This window comes from Talpa europaea (genome assembly GCF_964194135.1).
Source record: "Talpa europaea genome assembly, contig: HAP1_SCAFFOLD_161, whole genome shotgun sequence".
Classification (NCBI taxonomy): domain Eukaryota; kingdom Metazoa; phylum Chordata; class Mammalia; order Eulipotyphla; family Talpidae; genus Talpa; species Talpa europaea.
The window spans coordinates 88,592-103,569 of NW_028167959.1; the positions used below are offsets into that span (position 1 = coordinate 88,592).

The window sequence follows — 14,978 nt, forward strand, 5'->3', positions numbered from 1 at the left end:
TGTCTGCTAAGTACCAAGCATTTCATAAGCTTTCATTTCCATATGAGGTTTGGGACTTTCATTAAGATTTACAACTTAGTGAAGGAAAGCAAGCACATGTACACGATTCCTGTAGTTGTGTAGTTTTTATGAACAGAAATATCTGGTTTGAAAGTGCACCACCATAAGTTTCTATGCACCAGATCTATACAGAGTCTACAATTCCCTTTCAAGAGGTACAGATGTACGAAGGGAATTGTTCATTAAAGGAGGGTAAATCAGGAAATTCATACCTGGTCACACTTAAATGGTTTAGTTGTGTTTACAAAGTGTGCTCATAAACGAACTCACTTACTCTTCATAGAAATCCAAGAAGATGGTATTATTTTTTTCATTTTTTTTCAGATTTTTTTTTTAAGACTTATTTATTTACACAAGCACTGGATACAGTCAGAAGCGCGGGAGGGTGAGAGAATTCACCAGAGCCAGAGCGGGGAGCAGAGCAGGCAGAAGGACCGAAGCACACTGCTGAGGGGAGGAGCGGGCGGCAGGAGAGGTCTGGGCGCCATGCGCGACCCTCCTCAGGTGGCCGGGGAGCAGTTGGGGATCGAACCAGCACTGCAGAGGCTGCGGGCAGCTTTGCAACCCAGCGCTCAACTGCTGCGCCACCGGGGAGGCCCAAGGCTGGTATTATTCTAAGACATATGATGGTCTCCATTTCTGAGCTGAGCTAACAGGTTCTGAAGGCTAGATAAATTAGCCGGCCATGTGGTAGAGTTGGGACCTATTTTGCCCATAATTTGCCTTTCTGCACAGCGCTTCCCAACACCGTACAGCTGTTCTTGTTATAGGACAGTGAGAGGGGCAGCCCAAAACCCCGCAAACCTGCCTATTCTAAATGGGTTCTGCCATCCGCCGCATCAACACAAATCATATGAGACTTTAATGGGAAGGAACATTAATACAATTAGGAAACAATACAGGAAAGGCAGAGTATAGATTCTAAATGAAGCACACAGAGTAACCCGTCCCCTTGTGGGTAAAACTCTGTCCAAATGGGATTGGCCCAGAGCAAGGCCCCAAAGCCTGCCACAAGTCTAAAGCATCTTCCAGTGGGGACCCACAGAAAAGGGTCAGAAACAACCATACAAGCCCGGAAGGAAAAGAACAAAATCAACATCAAGATAAAAGCTGCCATGGTCACCTCGCCACGGGTCTCACCCACATCTGTGTCACCCAGTCCACGACCAAAAGACAAGTGCAATTTCTTCACGTGTCTCTCGGCTCTATGTGCCTCCTCCAGGTCTCCTGGCTCCATCCTGCTTCCTTCCTCAGTCTCTTCTGCAGCTTCTCTTCTCCCTGCTCAGCTCCACCCTCCCTTGGGTGGGGCAGGGAACCTCCCCCTTTCCTGGGGACCACCCTGTTACAATCCCCCCTTTTAATTTTTATTCCACCATATCTATGGGGGCACAGATCACATGGTATAATCTTAGGAGAAGGTCTTTTTTTCAGGGTTACAATGAGTGTAAGAGAAGCAACAATTAGTCAGCAGCATTGTCCATGAATGTCCAGTATGACAGTTTCATTACTTAAAAATAGTCCATTATCCAAGCCAAAAGAAAAAAAAATCTGGAGCATTGGCTAAAACAAAATAGCAAATATATCAAAATCACAGGGAAAAAATGTTAAAATGGTTCAACTTATGCAAAAACAAATTCTCTCAACCTTGATCCCAAACTTTTTAACAGCATAGCAAAAGTTTGTAAATTAAATCTACTTTTAAACCATTTTTCCTATTTTTGCATAAAATCACAGGGTAGAAATAACTAACAACATTTTTTTTTTTAAGCTGGCTTTGTTGAAATACTCCATATAGGATCAGAGCGAACCGTTGGCATCTGGTCGATGTAGGCTTCAGGTACAAAGTTGGTCTCATCAGACTCCACCTGGACTTTCCTCTTCTCGAGGGTACCAGGGCTTTTTCGTTGGCCAGGTTGTCCAGTCCTGCCAATGGAGGCAAGCTTCCTCACCTTCTTTGGAGGTCTCTGGAACCCTACAAACAAAGCAAACAGGTTCTCCTCTTCTTGGTTCAGCTCTTTTTCAACTTTCTGGAAGAACTCCACACAAAGCCACACAATCAAACTCACGTCCAATTTTTTTAGTTTAAGCAGACAAAATCCCTATGGAATTTATGCAAAAACAGACTCTGAGATAAGTAGCAAAAATTACTACCACTATTTGTATGCTGTGTTGGTATCAAGGGGAGAGAAAATGTGACAAGTGCCCTGGCGAGCTGGAGTCGGGACTTTATCACTTTGGGATTTAGGTTGGACTTTCTCTAACGACGTGACGTGCATGGGGAGTCCCGTGACGCTGTAGGTCACAGCCCTGGCGTGCTGTAATGCCTCCCTGCTGTTGCTGTCGTGTTTTTTATGAGTCAGCTCTGAAAGATCTCCTTGGTCTTCCAGCTGCTTGAGTAATTCCCTGTGGTCTAAGATAGTTTTGCTTAAGCTGTGAGCCACCCTTACAAATAATGGTTCCATTCTGCCGCAGCACAGAAGATAACAAAGTGTTGTTTTTTCTTTCTTGGCGCGAGGGGAATGATACTGACAATAGTTACACTTGAGTGTGTGGCGGAGACATGGAGCTCGCGGTGTAGGAAGAGCGTCCTGATTTCGTTCAGGTCTGTGGAGCAGTTCCCCAGGTGAATTTATCCTCACCATATTTCGTGTTTTTGCTCCTGATACACTTATATTTCAAGTTACTTTCTTAATCGCTTCCTAGTTAAGGATTTTTAGAGAGTTAAGGATTTGAAATCTTATTCTCTAATATGTACTGAAGTTTTATATACTTTTTAAGTATGGTAATATATTTTCATAATTTTTTCTCCTTTAATGTCCTCTGCACTGGAGTGAAGGATTTGTATTCAACAAGGATTGCAGTCATGGAACATTGGGTTAGGGAAAGTATAGGGTGTGGGGGGGTGGAGGAGGGTGGGAGGGAGAGAGAAAGGGCTAGATAGAATGATCACCATTCGTTTTGATGGTTTAAAAGTTATATACTGGCATTATCTCAATAAGAACTCCATTGCCTTGTGACCTTTCTTTGTTTCTGGAGATGTGACTCTCATTTCGGTAAGGCATATCATATTGCTAAATCTGATGTCAAGATGAAAATCATTGCATGTGATTCAAGCCAATAAATGGCAGGGCACTTATCTAAATGTATTTGGTGGATGACTGCCTAGGAAGGCTCTGTGAGAGGTTTTTTGAAGATGAGCTCAAAGTACAGTGTTTATTTGATTGAGGTTCTTCCACCACACCACAGTCTTTTAAGTGACGTCTTGTTCTTCGTTCCCCTCCTTCAAAGGTATATGGATCTAATCTGTTCCAGACTGTTCCTCCATACTTTGTAGTGAGTTGTCAGATACTCACTGCAGTAGTTGATCACCTTTAATACGTCTTTCAAGAAAGGATGGCATTTGTGAAAAAGTTGTCTTATTTTTCTAGCAAGATAAACATTATTTATGCTATGCTATGGAAAATAAACCTTGATACTTATCTTTCTGTATAATATGGGAATAAATAATTCCACTAAAATAGAAATAGATGCTTTTTAAAGTGAGCTAGTATAAAAACATAGGTCATGGATATAATCTGAAAGGGTTCTAGCCAGTAGTTGGTTTCTGTTTTTGCAGAAACCCAGTGTGGCAATGAGAGATCACTTGTGTTGTTGAGAAATCATTGCACAAGAGTCTTTAATTAAAATTTGTGGGTTATTTTTCAAGTTAATTTCAGACTGTTGGAGAATAAACTACGTGTGAGATCAGGATTGTGAAATTAATGCTTCCATTTATGTGACCTTATGTGAACACTGAAGGCCTTCATTTTTCACTTTGACAAATGAGGGTAGAATAGAAATCTCTCAAACCCTATCTGATGTTATTAAATATGTCAAATTCTTTGCTTCTGTGGCTAGGCATAGTGAACTAAAGTAGCAAAGTGTTTCAGAAGGGGTTAGAGATACCTATTATCTAAATTGATTTCCCTGCAATGCCCTTTTTATCCCCTTTCTCTTTGACCACTTTCATACCGGGGATCGAACCGGTGCTGCAGAGGCTGCGGGCAGCTTCACAGCCCAGCGCTCAACCACTGTGCCACTGAGGCCCTGCTTTTAAAGTTATTTTATGTTCCAGAGGTGATATGTCCTTCACTTTAACAGCACAAATAATGTAGGAAATGGATGGTATTTCTTGTTCAGCAATCAGAAAAATTCGTAATATTTTGTCTCCTCTTTGACTTTCGGGGTCCGAGCTAGGCACTCGCTCACACAGAATTTCCATCAGAGAAGATGAAAGATGCAGGTGCACTTTTACAGGGAACATTATCTGGTAGCCTGTTATTCGAATAACATTTTGAAAGACTGCATTAGAGAGACAATTAATATGGGGAGAAGGTAGAAAATGAGGGAGAAAGCCCAGGTTTGTTCATGTATTTGTATGATTTCATCAGTTGCCCATCTCAGACAATAAAATATTTCTTAAGAAGAAATAATTCAGTAAAAAGAGAAAAACTGAAAATAAAACCTTGACATATTGGTAAATTCAGGAATCTAGTTTGCAATCTCTCTCCCTCTCCATCTCTCTCCACCCTATGAGAGAGAAAGAGAGAATGGCTGTCACCGCTACTGGTAACATCTCATTAAATATTGTGTGTACTTACTGAGAACGTCTTGCATTCATTCAAATATCTGTTTCTTCAATAAACGACAAAAAAAAATAAATAAATCTTTACAGCTTCATCATTGCCTGCAGTTGAGTCTTGGCTCAAGATATAGTTGGCTTTAGGATTATATGGATGAATTGTGCATTAGTTTAACACCGGGATTATAGTTGTTTTTATTGTTGTTGTTGTTGTTGTCTTGGAGAGAGAAAAAATAGAAATATATTAAATTTCTTTCCATTCAGGGTCTTTTAAAATCCTTATCTTGATGATTTTACTCATCATCTCAGTGATGATAGTTATTATTTAGATGATTTGATAGTCACATGGGTTTACTCAACCTAAACCTTTGAGTGGATGAGAATCATTTTATTGGAACAACACAGCAACAGAGGAGGAAAAAAAGTGGCATCATTCGGATTTCTTTAAGAAAACCCCTGGGTGTTGGACAAAGCTGTACAAAACATTGTCCATCACCTGCTTTCACACCAAGCACAGGCGCTCGCTCCTTGGCTCTGTTTTGCTGTTGCTGATATAGTTGTGTGTTTCCCTGATGTAAGCCCGCCTCCATGTGTTTGTAGTGTCTGATAAACTGATTCTCCAAATACTTAGGGAACAGACTTTGAGTTTGAGGAACAATTTCCCTTTGGTTGCATTTGGTTGTGTCACATTCCTTTTCCTCCTCTGCCTTTCTAAAAGGTTGCTCTCCATAGAGAAATTGAATGGTTCCTGCATTTGGGATTTTGCTTCAGCACAGGCAGCTTGTGCTGAAGATCTGGAGAGCATGGCTGGAGTCCCCGGTGAGTGATGACCTTTGTTACAGTGAAAAGAGATGTGGGCTTTTTCTTATGAAATCCACCTAGAATGTCAGCTCACTTTATGGCTTTTCTACTTTGGAAAAGCTAAAAACCTTATGGTGAAACTTCAAATCTAAAAAATTGTTAAGATAATTAAGTGCCATTTGAATTTTAATTCAAAATCAGTTTCTTTTAAATACCCCCAAAATTGATGTTGATGCCAAGTTTTTAGAAAAGAGAATAATCATGATTGATATCATAGTAGTGTACTTCTTTTTACACACTTTTTTCAAATTGCAAGTTACTGCATGTTAACACACATAGATACAACACACGATTATCACTCCCTTACACATTGCAGCCGCCTTCCCATCAGCACGCGCACAAGCATGCAGCTCCCTGTGTGGTGCTGAGGGCTCACATGACCTTGCTGGGTTCCATGTTGATTGGCAGGTTTCTCCTTGACAGGTATCACTTTGTAACATGTACATTTGAGTACCTGCCTTGAGTGTTTCTTCCTCAGCCCAGGGGCAGAGACTGCTGTTCACTTTCTTCATTGTTTTATGCTAAAAGCCTGGAAGAGTGTTTGCCACAATGCAAGTGCTTTAAAACAAATTGTGAAGTAAATGAATTGTGCACTTTTAACGCTGGGAATGTAAAACCAGGGCAAAGGCCTATTAGTATGGCTGTTAAAAAAGACAAGTACACCCTCACCCCAGGCCCCCGTGCTCCTCCCTTCTTCCCTCTGTTCTCTTTCCCTCCTCCTTCCCTGTAGTATGTCTCTGATTTTTAATTGTTTCTGTTTGGTTGTGTTTTGTACTGTTATTATTTTTTTACACTGATGACTTATTTGGTTCCCCTATATCCCTGCTATAAGTGAAACCATCCTTTATTTTTCTTTTTCCTTCTGGCTTATTTCACCGAGCATAATTGGTGAAGGAAATTCTATGGGGACTACACCTGAAAAGGAGGGGGGAGCAAATAATGTTTAAAAATGAACAATGATGTCTAAATTTTAAAAAAATAAATGTATTCTCACTAAAAAAAAAAAAAAAGGCAGAAGTGTTGCCAACCACCCCTCTGTAACCCACCTCTTTCTTCTAACAGAGGGCATTCTTTGAGTCTGTTCTTCCTACTGGGTTTAAAATGGCTAATGAAGGACATGGTTTTAGTAGCTCCTCCTGGTGAGTGACATCATTGCCAATCCCTGGCCTGCCTCTAGAGATGGTCTGGACAGGAAGAGTGTGTTTAGGGCATCATCCGTGCAGAGTGAGGAGAATGAGACCCTTAGCAGTCAGATTCCCTTGAGAAAATCTTGAACTTGAGAAGTCCAAAACCTTTTCCTTTTTAAAGAAAGAATTTATCCTTTTCCATTATCTATATAATAAGAGATCAAATTTTTATTCTTTATTGGTAAAAAAATAAAAAGTAAAATAGTTTTAAACCTACAATTACCAGGAATGTCACTTCCTTTCTTTACAGCATTAGGTAATACTTGTTTTTATTATCTGTATCTGTATATCTATAAATAAAACATATATCCATTATCATTTACGTCTCATTTAGGTATCAAATTTAACTGATAAAGAAAATCCAAACAGTTCAATTACTAGCCAGGAGATTGAATCAGCAATCAAACCCCTACCAAAAACAAAAGTCCAGCACCTGATGGCTTCAGTGGTTAATTTTTTTTTCAGATTTATTTATTTATAAAAGAACCGTGATATAGACCAGATGCACAGAAGGATGAGAGGATTTACCTAAGACAGAGTGGGGAGCAGAACAGGCAGATGACCAAAACACACTGCTGAGGGGAGAATCGGGTGAGACAGGAAAGGTCTGCTTCTCCATATGGGATTCTCCCCGGCTGGCCAGGATCGAAACGGTGCTGCTGAGGCCGTGGACGGCTTCACATCGTGGCGCTCAACCACCCACCCGCACCACCCAGAAGGACCCTTCAGTGGTTAATTTTTCAAAATTTAAAAAGAATTATTGATAGCAACTTCAGTTCATCCGAATATATGATTAAGAAAGTGCATAGAAATGTCCTAGTATGGAGAATAAGTAATAATAATTTGAACCTTTACATAGTAATGCATATAGGAAGTACAATACACATAACATCCCACTGATAGTATATATAATGTAGAAAATTCTTAATTCCAGGCAGAAAGGCTAATGATAAGAGGGTAAAAAACAGAAAAAAAAAAAAACAATGGAAAGTTTTACCTTACACCCAATTTTTATAGTTTACAATACAGATGACAAGACTTCCTAATTTACTAAAATTATTTTAATGTAGGACTAATGAATTTTTCTCAGGATATTTTAAAGAACAGCTTGGAATGAGATTTCCAAATCAAGGAAACATGCCTTGTTTTCAGTTTATCAACTGTCCTTAATAGAGCATTTTTACCAGACTGCGTTGGGGCAGTCAAGAATTCTATCATTGAGGGCCTCCCCGGTGGCACAGCGGTTGAGCGCTGGGTTGAGAAGCTGCCCGCAGCCTCTGCGGCGCCGGTTCGATCCCCGGCTGTTCCCCGGCCACCGGAAGAGGGTCCCACATGGCACGCAGACCTCTCCTGCCGCCTGCTGCTCCCCTCAGCAGTGTACTTTTGTCCTTCTGCCTGCTCTGCTCCCCGCTCTGCCTCTGGTGAATTCTCTCACCCTCCCGAGCTTGATGTCTGACTGTACCCAGTGCATGTATAAACAAAAAACAAACAAGTAAATAAATAAACATGCCTCTATTAAAAAAAAAAAAGAATTCTATCATTGAGCACTGATTTGTTAGTGATATTCCAACAAATCTTCAAAAAATGGATAAGAATACTGGAATAAACACTAGGCCATGAATAACCCCCAATACCATGACAAGAAACAAAATCTTAAAACATGTCCTAAAGATGTATGTGTTAGCTACAGATAAAACAGACGCTCCTATTATTGTTGACAGTGCACTTTGTAACACTGCGTAACCTAGCAAAAACAATGCCTCAATTGCTTTTTGTTTGCTGAGGGTTCAGAACTGGAAACATGCATATGAAATATGTGCACACAAATCAAAAGAAAACCCTATACAAATCACAAGATTCATCATGGATATGGAATCAAGGTTGATATGCCAGAATCCCATGAAACCTGTTATTCCTACAATCACAGACCCAATAGAAAAAGTGACCCACAAGGATCACAATGGGTGGGAAATTAACAATAAAGAAACAATGAACATAGCTATGGATGCAACAATGACACTTCGAATAGTGTTTTCTTAGATGGCAGAATATTGATCAAAATAGATAAATGCTGGGTTATACACCATTAGGGGAATCTCACACCTTTTGGCATAACTTTGTAATTGGAATAACATGTTCTTCTTACTGCGTGAAGAAGAAACACCTGTGGTCTTAATGAAGGCCTGGGAAGAAGTAATCTCATGTGATGATGAAATATTAATATTATATGTAAAAATTGGAATATGCAATAAAAAACCAGGAATGTTGTTTATAGATCTATCTCTGTCATTTACAGCTTAGATATTAGCTTCCATATACTATATATATGCTTGTAACCAAAACTGAGTTAGATTTTGAATGACATAGTCACTGTTTTCAAAAGTGGTCAGACATTTCACCAATGTTTGCCTAGTGTCTTTATCCCAGTAGTCAACTGTTTCAGTCATGATAACCATCACTAAGGGGCCATATCTTAAAAATTCTCTTCATGGATGTTAAAATAGGGTGTGATATAAGAATCGTCACTTGCCAAATGTCCAAGACCTAAACCTTCCTGCACTTGGGAGCAGCCATGTATACTGAATGCGATGTACAGAAGGTATAAAACCACTATCATAAACTTGGACTTAGTGTTTGTGAGAAAGGGGCCAAAATAATCTCTAAAGAACAAGTTCATTGGATGGATGTTCGATTCTTCATCAGTTTGAAGAGAACTAAATGGTAGGCAGGAGCACCTTATCAGCGAGGAAGAATTTTGGTCCGGGGTACCCTCTGACTTTTGCAGCCAGTACAGAAAGGCCACTTCTCTCTTACCATCTTGGGCCATAAATGCGCCAAAACAGGTGATTTTATAAAAATAACAAAAGAGGAAGATTGTTCCCATATAAATGCAAAAGTAATGCACGGACTTAAAGGAGGTCATCAACCCTGTACAGAAGGCCAGGACATTTGTGAGAGTGGCGATGGTGATGGACACCGCCACGTGGGAGTAGATGTCAGACATTCTCTGTTGTATGCTGTCCATGATATAGGTCTTCTGCCAGGCAGAAATCATGATCAGAAGGTATGCCATGTAAAACAAAGGGACCTCTGTCCTAGCAGTCACCCCAAATTCAATTTTCCTAGAAAGTGATGTAAAGTAAACCACCTGTCATAAAAGCGCACGCAGGTCAATAACCTTTAATTCCAGTATTTGTGTATGTGTGATAAGATCTATCAAAATATTATAACTTATTGATTGAAACATGTTACAGTTTTGTAAAAGATTAAAATATGTGAATTATGATTTTAGAATAAAGGTAATAAAAAATGTTCCCCACCAATCCATGCCATGCTTTCTAAGATTTCTTTTGAAATCCAATGTTTGGACCTCCATTGGTGGCACAGCGGTTGAATGGTGAGCCGCCAGGCGAAGGTCCCCCTGACGTGACAGACCTCTCCTGCCACACCCGCTGCTCCCCTCAGCGGTGTATTTCGTCAGTCTGCCTGTTCTGTTCCCTGCTGTGGCTCTGGTGAATTCTTTCACCCTCTGGGGCATCTGACTGGGGCCCAGTGTTTGTATAAATAAATAAATATATCTTTAAAAAGAAAAGCCAATGTTTACCATTCCTGAGTATAAAAATTCTCAATTTTCTCTAATACTGTGTAATCATTAATAACTGCCAAAATGTTGGCTTTTTCTAAATGACGAGATTACTAGCTTTTGCTATTTAAATTCAAAGTATAATTTCAGCAAGGCCTGGTATTCAGAGCCGTTTCCCAGTGGGTGTCTCTCACCAGGCCTGAACAAAAGTATTAGCACCTTTGCTCAACATCTGTGGTGCCTGGCAGGATGCTAGAAAATACTGGAGAAATCTGAGCTAGTTGTGTTTTTCAGAAACACCAGGGAACTTCAGCTAAAAGGTTTGTTTCTTATTCCAGTGACACCAGGCAAGTTTTTGGGGGCTCCAGATACAGCACAGATGTGAAGTGAGAGATTTCTGACTAGAAAACCCAAAGGAACCCTGAAGATCAATGTCTGCCCTGAACACGTCCACCCCTGGTGTGTAGAATGAGTGTTTCCCACTGGAATGTGACCCAGTATCTAGGCTGGTGGCTTCCCTTGGTGTCCCTTGAAGAAAGCTGGCTTAAGCTTCAAAGAGAGTGGAGCAGAGTCGGTTTCAAGTCAAGGCCTCCACCAAGTAGCCAGGTGTGGGCACATTCCTGGACAGGTCTTATCCCTCCCACCTTCCCCTTCCTCTAAACCCTGCCCAGGGCACCAGGATGTTCTTCAAGGCCAGACGCTTTTCAATGGCATGAATTTGGTCCAGGAACTCGAGCAGCCACTTCTGGTTGTGCTCGCTGTCCTCAGGATCCACGGTCTTCAGGTAGTACTGCAGCCACATGGCCTTGGCTTGCAGGAGTAACTGGCTTGTCCCTGCGCCAGGACCTAGGAGGGTTCCTCCCAAGAGGCCGGCCAAGTAGAGGGGCGCAGCGGAGGTGTTGTAAATAGGGAAAGTGATGCTTTTCAGGTCCATGTTGTTATTCTTCTGCCAGATGAACAGGAGTGGGTTGGAGGGCATGCAAGTGCTCTGGTACCTGGCACACACCTGAGGGTAGGACCTGGGTTCCATCTCCCTGGGGTGCGGTCAGTGTCTGCACTGCCTCGTCCAGTTGACTAATTTCTGAGAAGATGACTTGATCCAGCAGATTGGCAGTGTTGGAGACCACCAGGATGGAGGCGAAGGTGACCACGGCACTAGACCACAACGGGGAGAAGAGGGGCCACTCGTTGGTGGAGAAATGTGCCTACACGAAGCACCGCTCGGCTTTGTCCGGGCTGCCCAAAGGGCTGTCCTTCTCCTCCAGGCTCTCTTCCGTCTCCCTGGGAAGGTAAATCCACTCAGTGCCCAGGACAGCCATCAGCACCAGGGGAGCCTGCAGGAAGAGCCAGGGGTGCGAGCCCACAGCCAGCCCCATCCTCTGGAAGCCCTGGGCGAGGGGCTGCTCCAGGCAGTTGGTGTGGCAGCGGGGCCTCCCAGGGGGTGGCTGCTGCCCCTGGGCTTCCTGGATGGGTGATTCCCCTCTCTCAGACGGCGGGCGGGGTGGGTCTGAGGAAGGCCCCGAAGCTCGGCTAGCGTCGGGCTCCTGGACACTAGGACCTGCTCTGGCTGCCCCACGAAGGCGGGCAGCTGCTGGGGCCCAGTTGCCGCCTCAGGATCTGCTCTGCTCTCAGACTCTGGCTCGGGCCAGTCCTCTGAGCCCTGCTCTGGCCTCTGAGCCCCTGAAGCCTCCTCTCGCTCAGACTCCCCTTGGGGTGCAACCTTGGAGGAATGGACACCCATTTCCTGAAGGACCCACCAGTTGTTCAACAAGAGAACGAGAAAGCAGTGACTGGATGGCGGGCCCAGGCCCTCCCCTCAGCGGCTTCCAGGAGGAATCCACAGGGAGGGTTGCCATTGGTCACAGCTCCTGTGACCTTTGACCTCCTCTGTGCATGCTGGGATATGGGTGTAGGGGGGTGCGAGGGGGGTACTTTGCTGGAGAGCAGGGTTTTCCAGCTGGCCTAGTGGAGGGGAAGTGGTTACCAGGCAGGTGTTCGCTCCTGACTTGAGGGGCCTGCATTTACTACACTGTTATCAGTTGTGGTGTTCCCTTCTGTGGCCTGGCGGGAGTATTGATATATCCACTGAGAGAAGCAGAGGCCAGGGAGAGAAGGGGAGAAGGAGGCTAGAGAAGCCCAGAGTGAAGACCTGCAGGGGGCTTTTCATTTAATTTCCTTTATTTATTTTTTTAGATTTCTTTATTTTTATTCAAGAACTGGGGTACAGGCCAGATGCGCGGGAGGGTGAGAGGATCCACCGTAGACAGAGCTGGGTGCAGAACAGACAGATTGACTGAAATACACTGCTTAGGGTAGCAGCGGGCAAGACAGGAGAGGTCTGCCCTGCCATGTGGGACCCTCACCGGTGGCCGGGGCCGTAGACAGCTTCACAGTGCGGCGCTCAACCCGCTGCACCACTAGGGAGGCCCCACTTTTCATTTTAAAAGTGAAGAGAAATCAAAATACTAATAAAGTGCTAGTCATGAAAGTTGAAGTAGTTAGATTACAATCACGAAAAGTGGATATTCAGAAGAATAAAAAATATTGCAGATAAAGAGGTGACCACATAGTGACAAATAGTTTGATTTATGGGGCAATCCTAAACTGTGAGGAGTTTGTAGTCTCAAAATATGTTTTTAAAATTCCAGAGCAAGAACTAGACATAAGACCTGAAACCATAAAATATATAGAAGGAAATATAGGCGAAACAATATGTGATTTGCACATCAAAGACATCTTTACAGACACATCACCCAAAGCAGTGATAGTGAAGGCAAAGATCAACAGCTGGGACTACATCAAATTAAAGAGCTTCTGCACAGCAAAAGAGACAATAACAAAAACAAAGAGAAACCCCACCAACTGGGAGAACATTTTTGCACCCAACACTAATGATAAAGGACTGGTCACAAAAATCTGCAAAGAGCTGATGAGACTCAATAATAACAACAAAAAAAATCCAGTCAAAAAACGGGCAGAAGAGCTAAAAAGAAACTTCTCTGAAGAGGAAATGCAAATGGCCAACACACAAATGAAAAAAATGTTCATCATCACTTGTAATCAGGGAAATGCAAATCAAAACTACGATGAGATACCATCTTAGACCAGTGAGAATGGCATATATTCAAAAAACTAGCAACAACAAATGTTGGCGAGGGTGTGGACAAAAAGGAACTCTTCTACACTGTTGGTGGGAGTGCAAACTGGTCCAACCACTGTGGAGAGCTGTGTGGAGATTTCTGGACCTACTAAACATAGAGCTTCCATATGTTCCAGCAATTCCACTCCTAGGTATCTACCCAAAGGACACAGAAACATCAATTCCAAAGAACACAGCACCCCTATGTTTATAGCAGCACTATTTACAATAGCTAAGCTTTGGAAACAAACCAAATGCCCAAAAATAGATGACTGGATCAAGAAGATGTGCTACATATATACCATGGAATATTACTCAGCATTCAAAAAAGATAAACACATGCAATTTGCATCAATTGCAAATTGATGAGATGGCGCTGGAAGGGATCATGCTCAGCGAAAAAAGCCAAAAAGAAAAAGAAAAATACCGGATGGTCTCACTCATAGCAGGAATCTAGAAAACTTAAATAAGGGACCAGGAAAATGCATAACTATAAGAAAGTGAAAATCAAAATCAACAAAAAACTATGAACCAGAGATACTTTTAGGGGGGCGGGGGCGGGAGTGGAGGGATTGGGGTCAGAATGGGGGGGTTGCAATTGTATGGGGAATATAAAAATAAAATTTATTATTTAAAAAAATAAAGAAATAAAGAAAAGCCTCTTTGAGCACGCTTTTAACTGGGCTTTGGAAAGGCAGGTGATGTACAGTTCTTATTATTCTAGGGGAGCTTTCCGGGGAACGAGACCTTAAGCATCTTTAAGGTCCACGACGTCCGCCAGCTCCTCCGACTTCAGCCGCTAACCCCCGCGCCGCCAGCCCGCCATCGCCGAGATTTGAGACACCACGCCCTCGCGCACGCGCACTGCTCACCCTCTGGCGGCTTCGTCTCTGTGCGCAGGCGCAGTGACGCCATTTTTTTCTGAGGCGCGCACGCGCACTTGCACGTAGCGGCGTCGCTTGGCTACAGCGATCCTAGTCTGAAAGATTTGAAGCCGCCGCCGCCGGGACCGGTGACCGCCGCGGCGAAAGCCGGTTGGCTTCTCTGCGGACGGGGATTGAGCCCTGGGGGCGAGGAAAGCCACGGCGGCGCCGAGGAGATTCTGAGGCGATGAAGAAGATTTTTGGCCTTAGGCGCGGGAAGGGCGCGTGGCGCCGGGCTCCTCCACCCGCGCGCAGAGCGGCGCCGCGGGGTCCAGGCCGTCGCCCCGGGGCCGCCCGGGTCCTGCGCCCGCGCCCGGGCCCTCGGGAAGATCCACCGGGCCGCGAGCGCGGGCGACGTGGCCGCGGGCAGCAGCTGCTTCTGCTGGGGAAAAACGGCGTGAACGATCGGGCAGGATGTCCAGGCCCCGGGGCAGCGGGCCGGCCCCGGGGCGGGAGGACCCGGGAGACGCGCGCACGTTCCCGGCCCGGCGGGGCCCGGCCTGTCCCCGCGGGCCCGGCCGTCCTCGCGCCGACGCTCGGCAGCCGCTGGCCCTGGAGCCGCCGCGGGGCCGCGCCCGCCCGAGGGGGAGAACAGCCCCGCGGC

The 14,978-nt window shown here is 44.0% G+C and overlaps 1 pseudogene across 1 annotated transcript; it reads right to left on the bottom strand.

Annotated features, from left to right (window-relative positions):
- Positions 1-7,690: 7,690 nt before the first annotated feature.
- Positions 7,691-11,688, bottom strand: LOC311188078 (patched domain-containing protein 3-like; annotated as a pseudogene). The gene is made up of 4 exons: positions 11,522-11,688; positions 11,308-11,467; positions 10,989-11,258; positions 7,691-9,877 (listed from the first exon to the last, which is right to left on the bottom strand). The product of its transcript is annotated as a patched domain-containing protein 3-like (transcript).
- Positions 11,689-14,978: the final 3,290 nt, after the last annotated feature.